Source organism: Bos indicus, chromosome 11 (assembly GCF_029378745.1).
Source record: "Bos indicus isolate NIAB-ARS_2022 breed Sahiwal x Tharparkar chromosome 11, NIAB-ARS_B.indTharparkar_mat_pri_1.0, whole genome shotgun sequence".
Taxonomy (NCBI): Eukaryota; Metazoa; Chordata; class Mammalia; order Artiodactyla; family Bovidae; genus Bos; species Bos indicus.
In genome coordinates, this window is record NC_091770.1 from 84,935,875 (window position 1) to 84,949,468 (window position 13,594).

The following is a 13,594-nucleotide window of genomic DNA, read 5'->3' on the forward strand; positions in this document are numbered from 1 at the left end:
ATGGCACCCCACTCCAGTACTCTTGCCTGGAAACTCCCATGGATGGAGGAGCCTGGTAGACTCCAGTCCATGGGGTTGTCAAGAGTCGGACACGACTGAGTGACTTCACTTTCACTTTTCACTTTCATGCATTGGAGAAGAAAATGGCAACCCACTCCAGTGTTCTTGCCTGGAGAATCCCAGGGACGGGGGAGCCTGGTGGGCTGCCATCTATGGGGTCGCACAGAGTCGGACACGACTGAAGCAACTTAGTAGCAGCAGCAGCAGCATGATGGAGAGATGCATTTCCAGTGGTATGAAACTTGTGGCTTGCTTCCAAGCTTCATGTCATAAATTGCCCCATTACTTTGCGAGTCTTCTCTTTTACTAACTTTGATAATAATTATACTTCAATTATGCCTTCTGAGCACTACACCAGCCACTTTCTTTCTCTCTGCTTCTTATACAATCCATCAAAATAGATATTATTACCCCCACTTTTCAGATGAAGGAACCAGGACCAGGACCCAGCAAAACTCATTACCTTTTTCCATGGTGGCCCATTACTCAATGGCTGTGCTGCTCACGTGTGTGTGTGTCTGTGTGTGTCTGTGTGTGTGAGGGAAGAAGGGGGCAGGGGAATGAATAAGGTTCACGTACATCACGTTGCCCATCATCAGGCTATTTTAGATGTCTAAACCTTTGGCTTGAATTGCTCACTTGTAATCAATCCTTCCATAATAGTGTTTCTTTTCTCAATTTGTTCTAAACAGTTTGTCTTTGAAAAATGGTGGTTTATGTCCAAGGTGATTCCTAGCAGTACCTATTAAAAAGTGACTTTGTATTTGTTTGTTTTACCATGGCAAGGTAAGGGGTCTGTTTTCTTCTTTGAATAAATGGTCTACTAGAAGAAGACCAGTGTATAAATACAAAAGAAATTGGCATGTTGAAACAATTTTTTTCCCCACGCCCTGGTTTTGTTGTTTTTCTTCCCGACCAAAGGAATAGTTGTTGAGTGCTTACAAGTGAAATGAATATAGGAGAATTTTGTTGCTGTTGTTCCTTTTAAATTAAATTAGAGGAGGATGGGATACCTAGTATATGGGAATTTTCTGAATATTGCAAATTGCCTGCCATCCTGTTACATATTGCAGAGCAGCTAATAAAACAAAGTGAAAACTGGTAAAAATAATCCAGCTAGTCCAGCAAGTGCTACAAATTTACATTTATCTAGAAAGCAATGGCACCCCACTCCAGTACTCTTACCTGGAAACTCCCATGGATGGAGCAGCCTGGTAGGCTGTAGTCCATGGGGTTGCTAAGAGTTGGACACGACTGAATAACTTCCCTTTCACTTTTCACTTTCATGCATTGGAGAAGGAAATGGCAACCCACTCCAGTGTTCTTGCCTGGAGAATCCCAAGGACGGGGGAGCCTGGTGGGCTTCTGTCTATGGGGTTGCATAGAGTCGGACACGACTGAAGTGACTTAGCAGCAGCACAGTGCTAGGTTACTGTAAAAATAGATCCCGTTTGAAGGGTGTTCTGGTAAGTCTAGTGTGTGTTTCCATACCTGGCACACAGACAAATGTCGAGGGAGAAGATTTCCCACCCTCTGCCCCCACCCCTACCCCCGCACCCAGCTCTGTTTCTGAGTTTTAGGCCTTTGAATGACACTTCAATCCCCTACCATTTGTGGAGTGGAAGTAACCGATACCCTCCTTACAAAGGGAATAGGCTGAACTGAATGATCATTTACATCCCTCTTCAGCTTTTAAAAGCCCACCTTCAGTTTGGGAAAAACAAGCTGGTCACCAGTAGACCAGGGTCTGAACAAGGACACGTTGAGCTTTTATCCCATTTGGGCCCCAACTTGGCCAATTAGTCACATGATCTTGGACAGCCCTGATTGCTCAGATTAAGGTCTATTAAGAATATGTGCCATAGCCTCACCAATTTGCAAAGCATTCTTATGTATTTTGTGCCATTTAATCCTCACGATAGCTCTATAAAGGAGATTTCATTACAAACCTCAGCAGAAGAAACTGAGTCTCAAGGAAATTAGCTCATGAGCACAAACCCAGTACTGTTTATTTGTCAGTGTCCGTCAGGTCTTTTAGTTGTGGCACACAAGATCTTCGTTGCGGGGTTATTCACTGTGGCGCACAGATTCTCTAGTTGTGGCACACGCACTCATTAGTTGAGGCAGGCAGGCTTAGTTGCTCCACAACATTTGGGGTCTTAGTTCCCAGACCAGGGATTGAACCCGTGTCCTCTACATTGCAGGGCAGGTGTTCTTAACCACTGGTCCATCAGTGAAATTCCACAAACCCAATACTTCTGATACTTTATAGCACAGCTCTTCTTCCTGCCACTGCCTTCTCCTCTGCCTTGTCCTTGCGTCCTTTCCTCTCCTCTCCTCTATTTCCTTCTGTGTCCAAATATTGTTTTAAATTTAAAACAATTTGAGGGTCCTTACCTAGAATTTTGTTTGATGGTTTCACTGGATAGTTGCAAACCAGGAAAGTGCATTTAAATAAAAAGGCAGTATCTATATTATAGTGGTTTCCACCTTGTGAGCCTTGGATCCTCAGGTGGGCTTGGAGCAGAGCGTGCACAGTATGGAAACTCAGTGCTATGTGGCAATCTGTTCAGTGAGCTATAGATGGAATGAATGATATGTCCCATTCATATCTGTGTAATTCACATTCAAATATACAAGAGTGCTTTGAGTGTTAAAACTGTGAACAAATAACTGATTTCATAGTATTTTCCCCATATATCTAATTTGTATCCCTTGGAAGAACATGAAATTTTATATCTTTTACATTTTGTTCCAAAACTCAGAAAGATTGAGACTTGTTCTTCACTGAATAGGTAACTCCTAGCCATGAACCCAACACTTTAGAAAATGGGTCCATCTGTACGTGTGGACCTGAGGGATGGTGTATGATCCTGGGTGGGGTGTAAACTGGAGGAGTGTTGAAGAAATACAGTCCCTTGTTCTAAATATGAGGTAAGCATCAAGCCTCAGTCTTCATTATCTTCATTTGCATAATAAAAGAGTCTGCTAGCAAATATGGTTTTAGGCTATTTTGCTATAGGGAAGTAAGCTGCTTTCTAAATCACACAGTTGTTCAGAGACCACAGCCCTTGACCCATGACAGACTCTGGAACTGCATCTAGAAGAGAGTCAGATACAAAAGTCAACCAATCATATTCAGGAGGTCAGGAAAGTGTATATGGTGCACTTTTTCTGAAGTTCAGTAGTTCTGTGACCTTCAGTCAATTCCGGAATATCCCTAAACCTCAGTTTCTGCTTCCTTAAAATGGCACCGTCATAGTACAGATCTTGTAGGGTGTGGTGAGAACTGCGGACAGGTGAATGAAGCTCTGTGTAGGGCCTGGAGGTAGTGAGGACTAGCCCTGACCACAGTACAGTTAGCCCTCCATATCCACAGGTTCCACATGCATGGATTCAATCACCTGTGGATCAAAAATAATTGAGAAAAAAAAATACAGAAAATCCAATAAGCAAAATTTGAATTTGCCGGCATCAGCAACTATTTGCATAGCATGTGCATTGTATTAGGTATTTCAAGTAATCTAAAGATGATTTAAAGTATACAGGAAGATGTTCATAGGTTATATGCAAATTTTAAAAAACTATATGTATATATGGAGCATCTGTGGATTTTGGTATCTGAAGGGCAGTTGGGGAGGTGTCTTGGAACCAATCCCCTATGGATACAGAGGACAACTGGGAGACAAGGTTACTGTCAGACAGTGGGGGAATGTGACTGCTGAGCTAAGTGCTAGGACTTCATGCCACTGACCAGATGTTGCCCTAGCCTCAAGATGAAAGATCCTCATTAGCCAGAAATCACATGGTGTAAAAGGAAGAGATATATATATATATATATATATATACACTTCTTTTTTATATACTTGTATTATTCAACCATTGCTGCATAACAAATTGCCCCCCAAAGCTTCAGCTTCCAAGGTCACTCCTTTAGGTATTGATAGGATTCAAGTCCTTGAATGCTGTTGGGCTGAGGGTCTCATTTCCTCCCTGGATGTTGACTGGAAACCACCCTCCAGTCTGAATCACATGAGCTTCTCCAAAGGGCAGCTGACAGCATGGCATCTTGCTTGATTAGAGCAAACACCAGAGAAGACCCAGAGAGAGGACAAGCCAGACAAATGTCCAAGTCTTTTGTAGCCTAATCCTGGAAGTGACATCATTTTGCCATAGTCTGCTTGTTAAGAGCAAGTCACCAAGGCCATCCCACAGAACAAGAGAGGATTCCACCAGGTGTGAAGACCAGGAATTATTAGGAGCCTTTTTAGAAGCTGTCTGCCTTTCTGTTCTCTAGGGTAGGATGCCAGATTCTTGGGGTAAATATAATTCTGTTTAGTAGGAAGGGGTGGAAGCTAGCTGCTGCAGGCCTACGTTGAGAGAATATATACAACTTCTGGTATTCTTCAAGAATTCTTCCCTCTGGCATGGTGGCTCCATGGCTGGGCAATGGCAATCTCATCCTCTCTGCCCCCTGCCATCTTGATCTACCTTGAGATGCCCAAGCATTCCCCTGGAATCTAGGGGTGGGTAGAGAATGCTTCCATCTGGAGACTTGGAGGCCCTGGAGATATAATGCCATGTTTGAATTTCCCTCTATAACTACAGTTACTACGCTGAAGTCTTTGACTGTGTGGATTAAAACAAACAGTGGAAAATTCTTAAAGAGATGGGAATACCAGACCACCTGACCTGCCTCCTGAGATATCTGCATGCAGGTCAAGAAGTAACAGTTAGAACTGGACATGGAACAGACTGGTTCCAGATCTGGAAAGGAGTACATCAAGGCTGTATATTGTCACCCTGCTTATTTAACTTATATGCAGAGTACATCATGAGAATATCAGGCTGGATGAAGCACAGGCTGGAATCAAGATTGCTGGGAGAAATATCAATGACCTCAGACAGGCAGATGACACCACCCTTACAGCAGAAAGTGAAGAAGAACTAAAGAGCGTCTTGATGAAAGTGAAAAAGGACAGTGAAAAAGTTGGCTTAAAACTCAACATTCAGAAAACTAAGATCATGGCATCTGGTCCCACCACTTCATGGCAAATAGATGGGGAAACAATGGAAACAGTTAGAGACTTTATTTTCTTGGGCTCCAAAATCACTGCAGATGATAACTGCAGCCATGAAATTAAAAGACACTTCTTCCTTGGAAGAAAAGCTATAATCAACAGACAGCATATTAAAAAGCAGAGACATTACTTTGCCAACAAAGGTCCATCTAGACAAGGCTATGGTTTTTCCAGTAGTCATTTACAGATTTGAGAGTCAGACTATAAAGAAAGATGAGCACCGAAGAACTGATGCTTTTGAACTATGGTGTTGGAGAAGACTCTTGAGAGTCCCTTGGATTGCAAGGAGATCGAACCAATCCATCCTAAAGGAAATTAGTCCTGAATATTCACTGGAAGGACTGATGCTGAAGCTGAAACTCCAATATTTTGGCCACCTGATGCGAAGAACTGACTCGTTGGAAAAGACCCTAATGCTGGGAAAGATTGAAGGCAGGAGGAGAAGGGGATGACAGAGGATGAGATGATTGGATGACTTCACCAACTCGATGGACATGAATTTGAGTAAGCTCCATGAGTTGGTGATGGACAGGGAGGCCTGGCATGCTGCAGTCCATAGGGTTGCAAAGAGTCGGACACGACTGAGTGACTGAACTGAACTGAACTACAACCGCTGTGCTGGAACAGTGATGGATGCATGGTGGGTGTTACCACTGTTTTCTGGATCAGTCTTAGAAGCCTGGTGTGATGGACCTTTGGAGTCGGGCAGGGAGACCTGAAACTGTCCCACATCTGCCTGGACTTCCGGGCCCACCCTTGACCCTCAGTCTGTGTTTGAATGGAAGAGGCTACATCTTGTCATCCAACCTTCAAATGCTTCTTGGATGTTTCTAAATGATTCCTTTTTAAGTCCACATTTCACAACTAGAATTATCCCATTGTGTTCTGCAAAATCTCCTTAACTGAATGTTCTCTTTGTCAACCCAATAAATTGCTAGTTTTGCAATAAGATTCCCCTGGCACCTTTCCTGGAAGGTTCAGTGTGAGAAAGTCACTCATATAACTAGAAATGTAGTAAAAAAACATTGCCTGTCAGTTAACCGAGTTCTGTTGATGGATCACTTTCCATGTTTCTAGCACCATAAATAGGTCTGGAGCAGAGCATAGTTGATCATAGTTTAATGAACTCATAGTATAATGACAGATGTCTCTCATACACAGCCTTATTTCCTCATCTGAGGTTGCTTTTCTTTTCCTATCTCATGTTTACTTGGGCCGTAAATCACCAAGATTGCATCACACACATGAAGTGACCTTAGTGAGGGGTAAATGTACCAAACTAAAGACGGACACAGAGTCTTGTAGAGGGGGCTTCCCTGGTAGCTCGGACGGTAAAGAATCTGCCTGCAAGGCAGGAGACCTGGGTTCAATCCCTGGGTTGGGAAGATTCCCCTGGAGAAGGGTATGGCAACGCAGACCAGTATTCTTGCCTGGAGAATTCAAGAGGAGCCTGGCGGTCTACAGTCAATGGGGTCACAAAGAGCTGGACACGACTGAGTTACTAACGCTACTACTGCTACAGAGTCTTGACACTCCTCCCAATAGGAGGTGGGTTCCAGTGCCCTGCCACTGAATATAAACTTGTGTGGGATTGTTTGGATTAATAAAGAATTGTGGACGTGATGCAGACTCAGTTTTAGGTCTTGCCTTTGAGAAGGCTGAAAGCTTCCTTCTTAGTCTCTTGGAGGTCTGAGCTGCCGTACAATAAATCCAATCAACTACCCTCCTGGAGAAAACCCACAGAAAGACTCACATGATGACATGGAAAGGGAGAGGGGCTCAGTGTAGCCAAACCTTAGCAAAGCTCCAGGCAGGAGAATGAAAGCCATCTTGATCTCTCCAGACCAGACCAGTAGCCAACAGAATACCACTGAATGAACACAGTTATGCCAGCTGCCCAAATTACTGCCACACAAAATCATAATGTAATAATGTGGTAGTTGTTTTCCACCATTAAGTATCAGGTCAGTTTTTTGTTCAGTAATATAATAGAAGGAGAAGGCAATGGCACCCCACTCCAGTACTCTTGCCTGGACAATCCCATGGACGGAGGAGCCTGGTAGGCTGCAGTCCATGGGGTCGCTAGGAGTCGGACATGACTGAAGCAACTTAGCAGCAGCAGCAGTATAATAGAAAATTGGAATGAGGTAGTATAGTCATCTTTCTGGGTCAGCTAGCCAGCTCCTCTAGGAAGTCTTTCCCAGAGGAGTAAAATAATTCCTATTGTCAGATGATACGTAATAAACACAGGTTGAATGACTCCCAAGCCCTCCTTCTGATGCATCTGGCTAAGGGAAGATCCTCTTTCCTGATGGGCATGGAAACATGGGATGATGACTGTACAATGAATTCAGATTAATCTGCCATGATTATATGAGGTGAGCATGACTTTTCTCAATGGATCCGGAGCTCCCCAAGGGGAAGGGCCGCACCTTCTCCTTTCTCTTCTGTTCTGTTCTTGTCACAGCGCTGGGTGCCTGATGAGAAAATGCAATTCCATCCAGACAACAATGGATTAGGATGGTTCCTTTCCTTTAATTCTAAGATCAGCACTTAACAGCCAACTACTTCCCATGAAGATGAGCCCAAGTGTTGCCATGGATGTGAGGAAAGGCACTACCACAGCATGAGGGCTCTCCAGGAAATTCCTCTCTTGATTTTCAAAAACCACCAGTGCTGGTGGGCTTCCCAGGTGGCACAGTGGTAAAGAGTCCACCTGCCAGTGGAGGAGACTTGGGAGACGCAGGTTCAGTCCCTGGGTTGGGAAGATTCCCTGGAAGAGGAAATGGCAACCCACTCCAGTATTCTAGGCTGGACAGTCCCATAGACAGAGGCATCCATGGGGGTCTCAAAGAGCTGGACAGGACGAAGTGACCAGGCACCCACACAGCAGTGCTTGTAGTAAAATTATAACAAATATTTCTTCATAGTTATTAACGTAGCCTTGTTTCCGGCCACTCTGTGTGATGCACTCTATTCTCCAGTAATTACAACTCAGGCTCTTGACTGTCTGGAATCCCTTTGTCATCTCCATAAATCTTGGCAAGATTCATCTTGGGCACCAGCTTTTTCAGGAATTCTCAGATTAAGCTGACTCTCCACTGTGCAAAGCTCTATCTTAGCTGAGCCATATTTCATTAAAATAATCCCTGCATATTCCTATTTTCAACTGGTTAGTTCATTGAAACAATGGATTGTATCTGACTCTTACTGCTGTTTCTGATTACATTTTTTAATTGAAGTATAGTTGATTGACAATATTGTGTTAGTTTCAGATGTACAGCAAAGTGATTCAGTTTTTTATCTATATTCTTTTCTGATTCTTTCTCCGTATAGGTTATTACAAAATACTGAATATTGTTCTTTGTGCTATACAATGGGTCCCTGTTGGTTATCTATTTTAGTACCTAAAAGGCTCTAACAGTGCTTGCACATTATAAATGGTTGAGGTAGCCTTTGCCTATTGTCTTCCAGTTTATCAAATGTTTGTCAAAGGTTCTTTATTCTTTATTATGTCTCAGAAAGAAAAGTGATTTTCAGACTCACAGACTTAGAGAATTGCTGGGGGGAAAGTTGGGGGGAAGGGATGGTTAGGGAATTTGGCATGGATATGTACACACTGCTATATTTAAAATGGATAACCAACAAAGACCTACTGTGTAGCATATGGAACTCGGCTAAATGTTATGTGGCAGCCTGGATGGCAGGGGCCTCTGAGGGAGAATGGATACATGTATATGTATGGCTGAGTCCCTTCTCTGTTCGCTGGAAACTGTCATAACATTGTTAATCAGTTCTACCCGGATGTCTCAGCCTGTAAAGAATCCGCCAGCAATATAAGACACAAACAGGAGATGTACATTCGATCTCTGGGTCAGGAAGACCCCATGGAGGAGAAAATGGCAACCCACTCCAGTATTCTTGCCTGAAAAATCCCATGGACAGAGAAGCCTGATGGGCTATATAGTCCATAAGGATCGTGGAGTCAGACATGACTGAGCGACTAAACAAAAGCAAAAAAAAAAAAATACCCCAATACAAAATAAAAAATTTAAAAAAAGAAAATGACTTTCTTAAGATCACCTAACGGTGGTTGAAACTGGAGCCGATTATACAGAGTGAAGTAAGCCAGAAAGAAAAACACCAATACAGTATACTAACGCATATATATGGAATATAGAAAGATGGTAACTATAACCCCGTATGCGAGACAGCAAAAGAGACACAGATGTATAGAACAGTCTTTTGGACTCTGTGGGAGAGGGAGGTGGGGGATGATTTGGGAGAATGGCATTGAAACATGTATAATATCATATAAGAAATGAATCGCCAGTCCAGGTTTGATGAGAAATACAGGAAGCTTGGGGCTGGTGCACTGGGATGACCCAGAGGGATGGTATGGGGAGGGAGGTGGGAGGGGGGTTCAGGATTGGGAACACATGTATACCCGTGGGGTATTCATGTTGATGTATGGCAAAACCAATACAATATTGTAAAGTAATTAGCCTCTAATTAAAATAAATAAATTAAAAACAAAAAAGATCACCTAACCACAAAATGAAAAATTTAAAAAAAGAAAGTGACTTTCTTGAGATCACCTAACCACACCACCACCCTTCCCCCACCACCCCCTCCCCACTCCCCACCACACACACAGAGGTTTGCTAAGATTCCTCCCCAGATCCTGAGACTGTGAATTCTCCCTGATGGTAGGGAAAGGCTCCAGCCTAAACCTCCCCATGGATACACATCCTTTGTTTTCTGCGTCTGGGAAATGCCCCAGGATTCCCTGCTGTGTTACCCCGGGAGACTGTTGCTCAATCCCAGCAGCTGCTCTGAAGGAAAAGAAAAAGCAGACATGCTGAATGTATCATACACACAACATAATATGGAATTGAAGATCTCTAATGAGCGAGAACACTTTGATGGTACAGTCTCCCTCCAGTGAGGTCTAGTTCTTCATTTCCAGTGGGCATTGCAGGAAGTCCTCTTTAAAAAAAAAAAAAAAGAAAGAAAATATATATATTACTAATGCCGTGGCTATATGAAACAATATTTGGCCAAGATGGCTAAGATATGATTCATTCTTTGTTCATCGAGTTGCTAAGTATTATTCAGAGAGTGGAGTCACCATATGGTAGAACTGAGTTTCCTTGGGAGGCTGGGTGAAATATGGTGTTGGCTATAGAATGTGGAAATGTGCGTGTCTCTGGTGGTTAGAGTCTGGATCAAGCTATAGACGTCTAATTCCATTAAGTCCTTGTGCAAACTCCACTGCACACGGCAATTGGAAAAGGCATAGCCCAGCACAGATCACTCTATGAGGCTGGATTCTCTCTGAAACTGATAAAGAGTGGGCAAGCCACACAGCTAGACCCAGATGTGATCTTGAAAGAAAAATGTGTGTGGGCAAATGCAGTACCGGCTGGGAAAGTCTTAAGTGGCTGAAACCTATGACTCAGAAATCTTAAATTGCCTTGAAATTAATGAAGCTCTGTGGAGATGACTCAGTTCATTCATGTCCTTAGCTTGCAGGACTCAACACTGGCAGAAGGGAACACTGTCCAAAACTTGGAAGATCACCCCTTCAGAGGAAACAAGGCCAGGAGGTGGTCTGGGATGCGTTGTCACAGGAGCCAGGATAGGCAGGTGAGCTGGTTTTATTCTTCCCGTGGGCAAGCTCATTCAAGTGCCATGCTGTCTGGACCTGATTTCTGTCCCTGTAAAATGGAAAGGAGATTAGATGATTCCTAAAATGTGGTCAGCTTTGATATTCCGATTAGCTAGGGTCCCAGTAAGAAACAGCGTTTACCCCAGATGTTTCAAATGAGGAAATGTTAACACAGAGACTCTTTACAGCTGTCTGTGCCAGGTTAAGAGAATAAATAAGAAAGAATAAGGCACCCAGAGACCCATAAAGTCCGGAAGCCATTGTCACTCCCACGGCAGAAAGGATGCAAAGGAAAAACAGTATTACTGGAGCCTATTGAGAGTTGGAACCCTGGAGGAACCCACCCAGGGGTCTAGAGGAGGCCACCAGTGGGAGCCATAGTCCCCAGCAGACACAGTCCCTCCTACACACACAGTGGTGACTCAAGAGGGAATAGAAAAGAAATGACTTATGCTGTGTCTTATCCCCTTCCCGCTCTAGTTTCCCACTGGTGAGTCTCATTGGCCAAACCCAACTGGGTGCCATCAGGCAAAGGAATTCAGATCCAACAGGCCACAGGGGTTGGAACAGTGCAAAGAAGCCTGAAGAATGCAGCTGGAGTGGGTGAAAACAGAAATACCAGCACATATTCTATGACTTTATACATGTGATTATGCTCTCACATTAGGGAAAAGGGCAGAGCACACATTTTTAATTTATTTTTCTGGAGTGATTGAAGAATGATTCTCAAGTCACAGAATTCCTGAGGGCAGGGACCAGGTTTTGTTGATTTTTTTTTTTTTTTTTTTTTTGAACCTATCAGAATCTATCACCACATCTGGCACATAGTAGAAAATCAGGAAATATTTGGTAAATTAAAGGCTGATCACAGATCCACATTTATAAACATCTATAAATGTCCAGGGCATGCTCTGTTAATATCTGCTGAATGAGTAATGAATGTGTAGGTTCAAAACAAATTACATAATCTTTCAGATGAAAGGTTCTGCAGAGCTCAGGCAAACCCTTGGTATTTTTTGTTCTCATAGTTGTTTCAAGTATGATTGATGGTTATCATTGCACAAGCTGTGTAAATATCCTGAACTAGGAAGATGGACCACAATGTGAGACCCCATGATATAAAAAGTGAATAAGTAAGTGAGTGTGCACTCAGTTGCTCAGTTGTGTCCAACTCTGTGACCCCATGAATTGTAGCTGACCAGGCTCCTCTGTCTATGGAGTTATGGAACCTGCATCTCCCGAGGCTCCTGCATTGGCAGGCAAATTCCTTACCACTGAGCCATCTGGGAAGAGGGGCCCTTAAGGAGACATCTCCTGCTTTCCTCAGTGCTGAGATTCCCAGCAGGAGTGCTTGCAAAAGAAGAATGTCTCAGTTCAGTTCAGTTCAGTTCAGTCGCTCAGTTGTGTCTGAAGAATGTCTAACATATTTAGATACATGTGGAATCACCTCCTGACAGGTGGATGTTCTTACAGAAGGATGCTCTTTAATGAGCCATGGATGGACACTCAGCTCTCTGACTTGAGACAAAAGTTGACCCAGTGAGCCTCAGTTCCGGTCTAATGCTGCTTCATAGGGTCAGTGTGGGAAATGAATGAGTTGATGTGTGTCACGTTCCTGGTAAAGAGCCCAGCATGTAATTGATGTTCACTTGCTCTCAGCACCATCTTTATAGTGGAAGCATTGATTTCCTCAAAGTTGACGTAGGTGGAAGACCAGTGACGAGAAAAGATGTTTTCTGCATTGCTATCTATATTCCCTTTAACAGAAAGTCACTTCTTTTATTATGAGACCAATCCTGTGCCTAAGAGAACGTAAGACATAGTATTAGTTACAGAACACATCTAAATGATTATCCCTTACTATTCATATTTAGGAACTGATGTACGTATGTGTCTTATTGGGATGTAGAGGGTATCACAGGTACGTGCTGGCAATTCTTTAGTATTCACCTAACACACTTCTTCTATGATGGTCAAATCCAATTCCCTCTAAACAGACTGAAATGCCAGATGCTTTTTTTTCTCAAGGCTTAATTGTAGCTAAGCAGGGTCATGTGATACAGTCAGGCCTAATGGAATGACAGGTATTTTTTGTTAGAATGTTTCTTTTGGTTCTCAGTTGCTGAAACTGCATAATAGCTGTGAAATGAATGTCTTTTGTTGCATATAGCAAGTCCCTTTCATATACCTGAGTTTATGATAATGAAGTGACTTTTGGAAAGCCTCTAAGGATAGGGACTGGTGCCAGGGGAACCAACTTTGACTAGAGGATTGGGAATTTCAGCCGCATCCTCTAACCCCCAGGGAAAGGAGAGGGGCTGGAGATTGAGTTCAGTCATCACTGGCCAATGACTTCATCGATTATGTCTATGTAATGAAGCTGCCAAATAAAACCCCAAAAGGACATTTCAGAGAGCTTTGAGGTTAAACCAGAAGGCAATCTTGTATTTGGAGAGTGATGTACCCCAGGCTTCGTGAGGACAGAAACTCCTGTGCTCAGGACTCTTCTAGTCCCCACCCTACATATCTCTTCTCCCACCTGTTTATTAGTAGCTTTTAATATCTTTTGCTATAAAATGGTAATCTAGAAAGCTGAAGCTCCAATACTTTGGCCATCTGATGCAAATAGCCGACTCAGTGGAAAAGACCCTGATGCTCGGAGAGATTGAAAGCAAAAGGAGAAGAGGGTGGCAGAGGATGAGATGGTTGGATAGCATCACTGACTCAATGGACATGAACTTAGGCAAACTCCGGGAGATAGTGAGGGACAGAGAGGCTTGGT

General features: G+C 43.2%; 1 long non-coding RNA gene across 16 annotated transcripts in view; it reads left to right on the top strand.

Moving 5' to 3' along the window:
- Nucleotides 1-13,594, top strand: part of LOC109566376 (uncharacterized) — a 63,500-nt gene that overhangs the window by 6,408 nt on the left and 43,498 nt on the right. For all 16 annotated transcript variants that reach the window (XR_011569382.1, XR_011569378.1, XR_011569383.1 and 13 more), the window contains exon 2: nucleotides 10,670-10,790. This is a non-coding gene — a long non-coding RNA (uncharacterized lncRNA). The remainder of the gene's footprint in view (nucleotides 1-10,669; nucleotides 10,791-13,594) is intronic.